The sequence below is a fragment of the Corapipo altera genome, unplaced genomic scaffold (assembly GCF_003945725.1).
Source record: "Corapipo altera isolate COAL_440 unplaced genomic scaffold, ASM394572v1 45, whole genome shotgun sequence".
Lineage (NCBI taxonomy): Eukaryota > Metazoa > Chordata > Aves > Passeriformes > Pipridae > Corapipo > Corapipo altera.
Window position 1 is genome coordinate 5,269,815 of NW_020884877.1, and position 12,112 is coordinate 5,281,926.

A 12,112-nucleotide genomic window follows, 5' to 3' on the forward strand; every position below is an offset into this window, starting at 1 on the left:
TTTCGAGAGCAATTATTTAAAACAATTTCATCATAGGAAAAGTATTCATCTGTGCAGGTGGGCTACTGAAGTTATCTTAAATGAGAACTAGTAATTTTGTCTTGCTGATAAAAGCCTGAAGTAACAGCACTTGATACAGAAAGAATTTAGATTGTTCTTAGGTCATTCCTAAATTGCAACTGAGATATTATTTGAAATACACCTAATAAAGTCTGGTAAGGAAATGTGTACCAGTTAGGCTAAGCCAATAAAAAGAATTTTTTTCAAAGTTTCAAAAACTGATTGAAATGCTGGAAACCATGTCCTGCCTATATTTTAACCTCCTTAAGGAAAGAAAGGTATGCCCTGCATCAGTCTACCTATTCATAGTATTTTATGTGCTATTGAATCAGTACCATTTCTCCCGGGTTTCTTGATGTAATAGAAATCTGAGGAGTAAAGTTTTTTGCAGTCACTTTTGTTTTGTTACCTCTTGTGATAATCCAAAGTCTGTACAGGTTTTAATACCCAGAAAGCTGGAAGGCAGCATGAAAGACTCGGAAGGTGATTGTTTCCTCATGCCGGTTTCAAAAGCTTACGGGAAGAAGGGATGTTGGAATTATGCGTAGTGTGTTACACCCATACTGGGGGACACGGTTCATTTCGCTGGAAATGTTCTCATTTCTAGATATCACATTGTGCTGCCTCATCTTCTCTCCATTTCCTGGCTTTGCCCATTGCTGCAGAGAAGGAATGACTCAGCAGTTGTGTTTTTCCTCTCAGCTGTCAATGACCCAGAAGCTTTATTCTGTGGCTGTCACCTTGGCTGTAGCCTCATGAAGTTTGCTAAAGAAACCTGCCCCTCCTTTTCTTCTGTGTTGACAGTCACATTTCAGTATTAATCAATGTATCATATGTATACAAAATGTGGAATATTAACTAGAGAGGAGTTAGAGCTCTATAGTTTCTGGACTGTTAAGAGGTACAGAAAATTGTATTCTGTAAGCATTGGTGCTGAGGTGCTAAAGAGACATGGTTTTGAAGTCACTGATATTAGGTAGATAAAACAATCTAGAATTGAGATAAAGTCCGTGTAATACCGGAAGTTGATGTAAAACTATGATCATGTCTGAAAGCCATTAATCAATCCAAGTCCTGTGGTTAGTTAGGTAAGATAAAATTCATATGTGAGATAAAATGCTCTTCAGATTAAGAATGTATGAAAGAAGTTTTATTCAAGATTAGATAATTTGCATGGAATGGTATATATACTCAACAGAGACTTTGTGCAGTGTTTCTGCATGTGGGCTTTAAATGCTTTAGAAATAGTTTCCAATCACAGTTCCTAGTAAAGACCACTATAATAAAACACGAATTCCAGACAGGTGCTGTCATACAGCTTATATATAAAGATAGATGTCTCAAGATTACCTGACTTGCACCTCATTCATAGACTGATCTTTAGTGTGATGATTATTAATGGGCAAAAATAATAACCTTGAATTCTGAAAGATAACTAAATGATGAATTATTTACAGCTGGTGGTTTGATAACTATAAATAGTTCCTCTTTTAACCAAGCTAACTGCTGATAATAACATGCAGCCATACTGAGATTGATGTAACAAAGGAAAAATACTATAATCTTCAAGGTAGTCTCTTTGAATAGACATTGTTCAATATGATTCTTGATGTGGATTTTTTTGTTTTAGTAATACTTATTTCTTTATTAATATTAATTTGCATTTTAAATAGGACTGAGTAGCACTATATCCTAGGATGACTGGTTTTAGGGTTTCTTGTTATAGTAGCCATATGTCATTTGTTCAACTGAAAGCTGAGTTCAATTCACCTTGCAAAATAACTGATAATGCCACAACTGAGTGTTTCTGTAAGGGAGAGTAGTGAGTAGGGATGTATCTTAAGTCTTTGCCACTGTAGGCAGTGCTTCATTCATATTCATTCATACACAGCAGTCCAGAAGAACTTCTTTACTGTCAAGTGGAATATTGTACTCTATATTTCACCTGATGGTTACATTGCTTCTCAACACTCTATGCAGTTTCTGTAATCCATTCCTGCCAAGGAAGACCTCTTTTTGTCAGGGCTTCACTGCCCTGATAAGTACTCTCATTCCATGAAACGCAAACAGTATCATTTAGGCCATATATATTGACTAGTTCTTTTTGCAGAATATGGAAGCATTTTTTTGTCCTGACCTGAACATCAGCCTATAGGAGACAGTATCTCAGCCTGAAGGTACAATTTTAGATCATACTAGCTTACATTAAAACAAGAAATGCTACTTTGCTGCAGTCCAGATAATGTGGTAGCCTTGCATTAGTGCATTTTGATGCTAAAAATAAAATATTTCTATTTATTTGATGTCTGATATGATATGTAAACAGGACTGTTCGTCATTCCTGTTCTGAAATGTGTTTTGAGGCAGTTGTCTAGCAGAGGCGTTGTGTTACATTAGCAGTGTCCACTTGCTCTCAGACCATATATTCAGTAAACACACAGTAGTTGCAGCAGGATGTATATACAAAATTTATCTTTTCATTGTAGTATGCCCAGAGCTAATTATTTTTTCACAGAGTCTTTGTACTCCAGGTAAGAGTTTTGTAAAGTGTGTGGTCTAAATTTATGCATCTGGATTTCACAGAATATTCTGAGTTGGAAGGTACCCGCAAGGACCGTGGAGTCCAACTCTTAAACCCATGTGGAGATCGAACACACAACTTGCTGTTCTCAGCACTCTGCTCTGACCAGCTGAGCTCATCTCTGACCAGCTCAGCCAGTGTCAGGGTATCTGCTCTTGCAGAGTGAGGTACAGAGTCAGAGAAGTTCATTTGTAGTGGCTCTAGACAAAAATTCTTATGCTGGCTTTTGCTAACTGTATATGTACAGTAGTAGGGAGAGGTATGTGAGGGGTTTATATGACTCTTAAAAGAACAGATTAAGATGAGAAGCTTTAATAAGAATGCAGCAACTATAGTGAATTATTATTCTGTTTCCTCTGTATCAAACTTTGTGGTTCAAATGAATTGCAGTTATGCTAGGTGATGTAAAATACTTTAACCATCTTTGAAGACCATACTTGGTCTTGTATTCCCTAAAAAAGTGCTGTTTTGTCAGTGCTAAGTGTCTGCATTTGTCTAATGAAAGACTGTATTATGATACATTTAGGCTTTGGCACATAGGAACACCTCACAGTTTGTCATATAGTTTAAACCAACAACCCCTTAAAAATGTATAGATTTAATATTTTAATTTGGGGAGGCTTTTACTATGTTTTTTGTTTTGTTAACTGGACCATGGACAAATCAAAATAATGTTTTGGAATACGGCAACATACTGCTGTTGTGTTCTTAAAGTAGTAATAAAATTGAAAAGGGCAAATTGTCACTTATTTGTGGAAAATTCTGAGAGTTTCTGCAAATAAATTAATTTAATGGAATTTTCTCTCTTATTGTAGCTTAATTGTTAACAATAAATTTAGAATGTGGACATGAAAGGCAAGGGATTAGTTGGATTTTATAAACAAAGTATTCTCAAAGTGAAACATCTAGAGGAGTACATTGTTCTTCACATAAAAGGAATGTATTTTAACAGTGAAAAAACCCACATTTTTTGCTGAATTTTTGCCCATATCTTATCAAATATGTCATGCAGTGATTGAAAAACAGTGAAATACCAAAATGATACCTCGTGTGCCCTGCAGTTTTTTATTCTGTACGTGCAGTTATGGTTTGCTTCAGTTTTACTTTTCTTGACAATAAGCAAAGCAAGATCCTTAACACTTCTGCCTCCCATATTACCAGTAATATAGTTTTTAAACATTACATTTACATTATAAAAGTACATGTAGTGTAATCAGAAATGTATAAACCTAACGTGTCAAGTTGGACATTTTTTTTTTGTATTTTCACTTATTTGTTGTGCTTTCCTTTGAGGACACAGTTATGCTGGTCAAAGATTGGCTATATTGTTAGCCTTGCCAAATTTCTGGGAAAAAAAGGCATTTCAACCTTTATTATTCTGGGATCAGGTTATGAGGTTTCCCCCTATATTGAGAACATCTCTGATCAAGGGTGTGTGTATAATATTCCTAGATGTGGATGACAAATAGCCATTGAGGTATTGTCAGTATTTATTGAAGTATTTCAACTCCTTAACCTGGCAGTGAGGTGTCCTGCTAAATGATAGCATGTTATTCTAGTGATCTAGAAATAACAAAAGTGAGGCCTCTGACTTTTTTTAGCAGCACACAAATATTTAGGTTTCTTCAGCTGTAATTAACTAGAATCAAAACTTTGTCTGTTCTCAGGATTAAACTCTCACGCTTTTTAATGATATTTTCAACTGAGCTATTTTTTTTGTTAAAATAAGTTTGGAGGTGTAGATGGGCTGTATTTGTCTTGATTCTTAACTGATGCTTCCAGTAGTTTTTAATTTTGCTGATGTGTATCACTTTAGTTTCTGTCAGTTTATCCTGATGGTTTAAACCATCTTCTACCACAGGTCTTGTTTTGTAGTCTGTTAATTAGTTAAACACGTAATTTGAAATACAGTAGTTTTATTTGGCTTGATTTTGTAGAAAAGATGTGCAACCCTGTTCACATATTGCATTTCCTTTGGATAGTTGTAATATGATCTCAGTAAGTATTTTGTAATCTGGCTGTGATATGCTCAGCAGACTGGAAGGGTCTGAGGTACTCATAATTACAGTAGCAAAAGGAGAGGGAAGGAGGGAGGATATTTTTAACAGAAAATGTTGACTCTGTGGATTGTTAAAGCATTTGTTACAGAATCTCATGTTTACATTCTGTGATTCTTAAATATATTTGAAGTTGAACCCATAAAGGTCACAACTAACTATTGACTCTTTGATTTTAGAGGCAGATGCCAGTTTTCATTTTGTTTCAGCTGTGAGTGGCAAAGAGCATAAAACACCTTTCTCTGAGAAATTCGATAACCCATAATTTCAGTGGTAGGCTGCCAAACCATTTCTGTTCATCAAAAAGAGAACAACTACAAATATTTTACCATTGTGGAATGTGCCTCTTGCATAGTCAGAATAGTCTTGTTCTTTCAAATTACTGGATTTGTTTTGAGATACACTTACTGATCATTTGTATTAAATGTTAGAGACAGTAAGTAGTTTTTTTAATTTTTTTTTTTAAACTGTTTCTTGTACCATAGTATGGCAGTAGAACCAATTTCAAATTTTAATTCTGGAAAAATCAGAAGTTGGTTCATTTGCATATTAACTAAAATAGACAGGTTTCACATAATTAGGAGGATCTATTGAAGTAGTAGGTTCCTGATAAAAAGTATTCTTTCTTTACAGAAATGGGTTATGGAAATTACAGAGTCTGGAGAACTAATAGGATCATGTAAAACGAAGAAAGCCCCATTAGCATCAATAATCAATGAAGATAAAAGATGTCAGTGATCCAGGGAGTGACATAGGGAACATTCATGGCCCAGTGATCCCACTGAGAAAGGTGGTGACCACACTAATATTAAACCAAATCAACAGTTAGTCCAGAAAATCATTGTAGTTAAAATTATAATGAAAGGAAGAAAAATTACACTCAAGAAAAACTATATTTCAGGAGAGGTACTAGAAGAAGTATGTACCAAATTACAGGTACTGCAAAAGCCAGGAACTCATATTGGATCAAACTATGATGCTACACACTGCAGTGGAGGTTGGATAGATTGCAGTGTAGTTTTAGAGACACTTCCCATAGAATCTGTCCTTACCTGTCTGCATTGCTGTTAGAAAGTACCTGCAATTGCAAATGATGGACACAGGGAAGTACATCTATATAATGATATTTTTAAGATTGCAGTTTTAGCCTATCAGTATTTCTGATTTGGTTGACTAAGAAGTCGTCTCTGCTTGCATTTTAGGTTAAGGCTCAAAGGATTGTGCTTCCTTTCCCTTCTTCTGTCTCTAATCTTACACTGAGAGTAATCCTGGGTATTAATATATGTTCACTATTTCACCTTAAAGCTGTCCCATCAAAGTTCTCTTAATACCTTGTTAAGAAAGGTTAGTAGTGCACAGTAAGTGACTTTTGAAGCCAGTCAGTATTTGTATCAGTTTGAATGGTTGCTTCAATCACATAGACCTGTAATGAGTAGCCATGTAGATCTTTCAGAATAATCTTGGTTAAAATAAATGAGAGCTAGAAAATGTCATGACTTCTGTTGAGGTCTCACTAAGACTGTGGTGAACATGACACATATTGGTTCAGCTGGGCATTTTCTTGGTGGATTTGCCTGTTGAAATATGTAAAACTATTTTATGTCATGTGTCAGACAGGGTAAGTGTTACTTCTGAATTTGCCAAGACATCTTCATGAACACTTTTGTCTCCCACAGTTACTGAACAAAAGACACATTTGGGAGCCCACTAATTCAAGATGTGAATGGTTCCAGTAGCTGCCTATTGTCTTAGTAGTAGTTCTCCTGGTTTGTACTCTTGACTGAATGGATTTGTTTACAAGAATTTGAATGGCATGTTGACAGAAGGCCTTATAAAAGTCTGTGATGGTGGTTCATTAATTAAATTTATTAAAAAATGCAGATATGAGTCAATGGTATACATTGTCAAGTAAAGAATTTGAAACCCTTTAATGCTAGAAATGGCCTTCATAGTCAGCCAGGCACTAATTTGGCATAGCACATGTAAGAGAAGCATTTGTTCGTTCCATATTTCAGTGGACTTTCATAATTGATAGATTTTGTAAATTTATGTGTTTTTAAAGTGAGAGAAGTCATCGGCTTAATAGTAGACATGCATCATTCCTTTTTGGATTGTAACTGTGATAGAAGGGTTCTTATTATAATAGTACAGGTATTAAACACACATCAAAGACATGCCTTTTAACATACCACAAGTATTATATCATAATGCAAGGATGAAATAGTTATGGTGGTTTAAGTTATAGTAAGAATAAAATTACTGCAACTGGTTTTAATGCTTTATTGGAAACGTTGTTACATTCTGTTTTGAAGGGAAAGCTTTCAGTAGGAAATACATCCAGTGTTACTTTTTCATTGTTATTTGAGTACATTTTGAGGTGGCCAGTTGCTTTATTTGTGCCAGATCAAAATATTCTCTTAGACTGAAGATCAGTAACTGGTGTTCCCACCTAAAGCAAGGTGGCTCTTTTCTGTGTGGACTGTGGTGTTTGTGCAGCTGCACAGTGAACCAGATAGGAAAAGTAATCTGTCTTGAAAATAATCTTCTTTTCTTTTTCTAGGCTATTTTTCAGCAGAATCTAGTTGTACAGCTGCACAGCGAACAGATCAGCAAACAAATGTGCTGGTACACAAAAATGAGTTTTGTGGGAATGGGAAGGAAGAGTGAAGCAGTGGGGGAGGGCAGAACTGCTGAATTAAGTGCAACACTGCTAAAATATTCTTTGAACATCAGCCTTAGTTCTAACCAAAACATTTGCTTACTTTCAGTAGAAAAATTACATATTAAAATGCAGGTGTAACTGGATTGTCTTTCAAGTATTTAATCTTTACAAGCTCTGGTTGGTATCTTAATAGGACCTAATTGAACAGTAGAATATTGGCACAAAAGCAAGCTAGCTCTGTTATAGATTTTGTGCATTAATAGCTGTTTTATGGACTACATACAGTTTCTATAGGAAAGACTGAAAATTAATTCTTGGTAAGAAGAACTAATACTTATAGAGCTTCCAACTATTGTGAAGTTTTTATATTCTTGTGAGCTCTGAGAAAGAGCCCGTTCTCAGCAATTTTTTACAAATAGCTAACTGTCCCTTTGAAGAAGGCTGTCCATTTTTTTATCCATTCCAAATAAAATAAATGCCCCTATCTGGATAATTGACCTAGTAGATTGCTACTGTATTGGTTTAGGATCATTTCCTAGTTTGCTTGGGACTTTGCATTTCAAATACTTCCCAGCTGAGATTTTTAAAAAGTTTTCATGGTGTGTTCAGTTATGCATAAATGCTTTCTGTACTATTTAAGTCTTATCTGGTATTAACTTAGCAAATAGGGCTTGGATCAGTTAGTTAAAGGTCTGTTCTTACAAAGTGCCCCTCCTACTGGGCTGTAGGTTTTCAAATGAATGAGTTTTACTTAAATCCACAAACTCCTTTCGCTGAAATTGAAGAGGGAAGAAAATACAGGAGATGGGTGAGAACTAAAGTTAGAAATGGTTAATTTTCACTTTTTAGATCTGTGGCCTGTTTTCCCATTTGTATATGCAGAAGCTAATGGCAGTTTAAGACTGATAAAACAAAAAGAGATTGTTGTTATTGAAAGACATTTTAAGAGAACCATAACAACATTTTAATTAAATAACAATGCATTAATTTCATATTAACATTTTTATAAATAGTTTATCTTAAAAATGTGTGCTAGATTAATAGGACTTTGTATTCTAGTATTTGTTAAAAATGTGAAATTTAGGAAATAAAGAGTAGGTTCTTTGGATTTTCAGACTCCAGGCTTTTTTTTGAACCAAATACAAGTTTGAGATGGGGCGGAGGGAAGGGGTGCTGCAGACATTTCTCGTGCATGTACGTTGGAGTGAATACCTGCAATATAGAAAGGCATTAAAATTTTCAAGAGTTGTAAGAAAAACTATCCTTATACAGTCAGAAACTTTATTTCAAGAAATATTTCTCTTTTTAAAAAAATGGCATTTCTCACAGAGCTGTTACTCTGAGCAGTTCTTAGTAGAAATTAATTAGGCAAGTGCTTAACTTCTCAGTGCTGAACAGAGAGAATGTCTTAGTTTGGTAAGAATATTGCTTTGTCTTTATTTTTAACACCTTTTGTCCTTCTGGGTTCTCTCTTACTTTAGCTGAAGCATGTGTTTGGTGTGGAACTTGTAGTTGCCCATGAAATACTGCTAAGGCACTTTACTTATTGTGGCATTCAAGATGAGTAATTTATAGGAGTCAAAGATGTTTTTTAAAGATGGGCGGTACATTCTTCAGAGAAAACAAGGAAAGAAAGTTGAATAACAAGGGAGAGAAACTGAAATAATTTGGGAAGGAGCATGGGAAGGGGAGAAATCAGTGCATTTCTGTTACAAATATTTCAGGTTATTAAAATTGTTGGGAACAGACAAGAAAACAGGTTGGGGGAAGAAAGCTGGGCACTTAGAATAGTCTAGTCAGCATTCTACACTAAGAAAAATGCTGTAGTACGTGGGTTGCAAGCACTAAAATGATAGATGTGGCTTTCAATTGAGTTTGCATTTTGTATGACCACGTAATTTGAATCCAAGTTTGTTTTAAGTAAAGCCTAACTCTTGAACTAGTTTTCTAGTTTCAGTGAAGCAGTTGCTGATAAATAAACAAAAATTTCACCCAAAATCATGTTTGTATTCCATGCTCTAAGTCATAAATAAAATACTATATAAAGAAGAACAGTTGGAATAGTAGGCACTGTGGGTAAGTTTCAGGAATCCAAGGGAAATTGAATCAAAAAGGCTTTTAAAAAAACCCAAAACTACACCTGACTATTGTCAAAGGTACCTTTAGTTTAATAGATTAGATACCGTAGGCAGACAGTGGTTTAGCTTAGAGGTATGGTGAGTTTTCCATGCAGAGAAGATAATTCTTTGCTTATGTACTGCTCAGGTACTGTGACCTCAAGCCTCTGATATAAAAATCTTGCGTATGGATGTGCAGTCGTGCTGCATTTAGTGTGAGTGATCTGCTTGCCCTGATGAATGGGGAGGGGGTGCACTGGGCAGCACTGTGAGCCATTTCTGAAATGCCTGCTGGTGGGGCACACTGTTCATCTTTTCCACATGTACACATTCTAACTTTGGAGCTTGTGTTAGGGTGGGGTTGTCCTGCTGCCTGAGGTGTCACGAAGGTCTCGTGTTGTTCTCGTGCGCAGCTCAGTGGAACGTGGCAGGTACTGTTGTTTCCAGCCCTGCCCTTTACAGTGCTGTAGTTTCTTACCAACATCCAGGAGATATTTTCCCTCATATCTCCCCTGTAGTGGGTGCCCACCCATCAAGGAGCTGTGGAGGGAAGAAGGGGAGTCAGCAGGGAATCAAACGAGTGAACAGTTAGGCAAAGGCTGACAGCAGTAATAGGCAGAACCTTTTCAACTTTGGTGTAGCCTTGTCCTCAGGCTGCCCTTCCATATTCTCTTGAAGGGATTTGAGAGTCTTAATGTTCCTGTGTTGAGATCAGCTATATAGAATTTTGTGCCACTGAAATGTACAGAATTTGGACTTCAGCTTTCCAGTATTTTACATGTACAAACACTACCTGAGAGGTTAAACATGTCAGCTATTTATAATTACCTAGAGAATAATTAAGCTTATTTTAAAAGAAACAAATAAATAATCAACTCTTTATGCTTGTTCTTTTTGAGACTTTTTATTATGGGTACATGTATTTTGTAAGCATCTTTGTTCTCTAACAAGAATTGCAATAGAAGATACAACATATATAATAGAAGATCTAACATATTATATAATAGAAGATCAAAAATATTGTGCTAGGGTTATTACTATTTTAATTGAAAATAGTGAGGACAAGTATTTGAATTTGAAATTGGGCTGATAATGCTCAGCTCTTGTATTTCAGCAATGAATCATGATCATAGGTCACAAACTATTTTAACCATTAGGGCATGGAGAAAAGGTACCATTCAAAGCTAAACACCACAATTAGGGATGCATGACTAAAGTTTCCAAGTAATGTGTTAGTAGTATTGTATGAGACAGTCACATGAAAAAGATCATGAGGTTGTGAAAAGGATTACGATCATGCTTTAGTCATGAATTTCCTGATAGAGACATTTTAGTCTGGATCTTGCTTGTTTAAATCAGAGTAATTTGACTTTGCTTGTTCTGGTTATATTACCAGTATATAGCGAAGGGGGAGAAAAGCTGTCTTGCCTACAAAAAATAGTATCCTCTGAGTAACTGAATTCTACCTGACCTTGAAATGCTGTTTTCAGTACTGAGAAGCTGAAGTAAAAAAGCTTCTTGAATGGTTTGCTGGAGCATTACAGTGAACAACATGTACTTACCTGTTGCTGCCATCTCCTGTGCAAGCACATGGAAGTTCACCTTTCTCCCAGGGCATTCATTGGTCTTGTGTGTGCCTAAACTGCTTATTCCAGATCCTGAACCTGCTCTTCACATTAAGTAGCGTTCAACATCGTAAATCCTCAGTTGATGAAAATCAGCATGTTCCTAAAGAAATGTGGAGCTGTCTTGACCTGTCAACAGTCATATTCCTGATTACTGCCAGGATGTTTCTGCTTCCTGGCATGCTGTAAGTCAGGGTCCAGATTCTCAGCCTGCATAAGAAAAAGCATATGTCCTTTATTTAAAGGTGTTTCCAGGCAATCATGCAGTCTGAGGGCTGACCCAGTCCAGTGACTCTTGGATAAAGATTTGCAACCTGTTTCATTCTACTCCACCAGTACCAGCATTTACCTGTTTCCTCAGAGGAAAATGGAAAAAACTTCTGGAAGATGTTTGAGAGACTTCTGATGTTTTTTTACTAATCCCGGTGATGTATTTATAACATTAGAGATGCCTTCAACAGACCCTGTGAGTGAAAAAGACTTTATGAAAATAATATCCCAGTAAACTTTGGGGGTTGAACTCATCATGATAAACTACTTGAGAAAGTTTGTCACAGCCCTTAAATCAGTTACTGGAATGTAGGTAATTGAGCTGGAGACAAACTACAGTTGTTCCAGACTGATGATTGAACAGTCGTTTATAAAAATAAAACAGTAATGTGCAATGATTAACCATTGAGCTATCTGAGGTCCCTAGAACCAGTTTTGATGCAGATGCCTCCATTTGACAGATATTCTTCTGGTCTTACATTTTTAAGTGGGACAGTATTGCAAAAGACAGCTCTACCTTTTCTTAATTTCGTAAGCATTTGAAACTCCAGTGAAAATTGAATTTCCATATTTTGTATTTGTAGAAATTTACAGGAGAAAGATTTATTTTTTTTTCCTCCAGTCTTCTGTGTTGATTCATTTATTTGCTATATAAAGTCATTAGAACATATCCCCTTCCTGTTTTTCTTGAGTGCTTTTCTCTTCCTACCTGTTGCAAGTATAGGAGCTTCCAACAGGTT

General features: G+C 35.9%; 1 protein-coding gene across 5 annotated transcripts in view; it reads left to right on the plus strand.

Annotated features, from left to right (window-relative positions):
* The window catches only part of SLC39A10 (solute carrier family 39 member 10), a 48,824-nt gene that overhangs the window by 12,623 nt on the left and 24,089 nt on the right, over nt 1-12,112 (plus strand). Inside the window, exon 1 of one of the 5 annotated variants that reach the window (XM_027636594.1) lies at nt 10,595-11,287. The exons of the other annotated variants lie outside the window; for them this stretch is intronic. The gene's annotated coding sequence lies outside the window, so the exon portion shown is untranslated. Of the gene's footprint in view, nt 1-10,594; nt 11,288-12,112 lie in introns of those variants that run through there. 5 annotated transcript variants of the gene reach the window in all.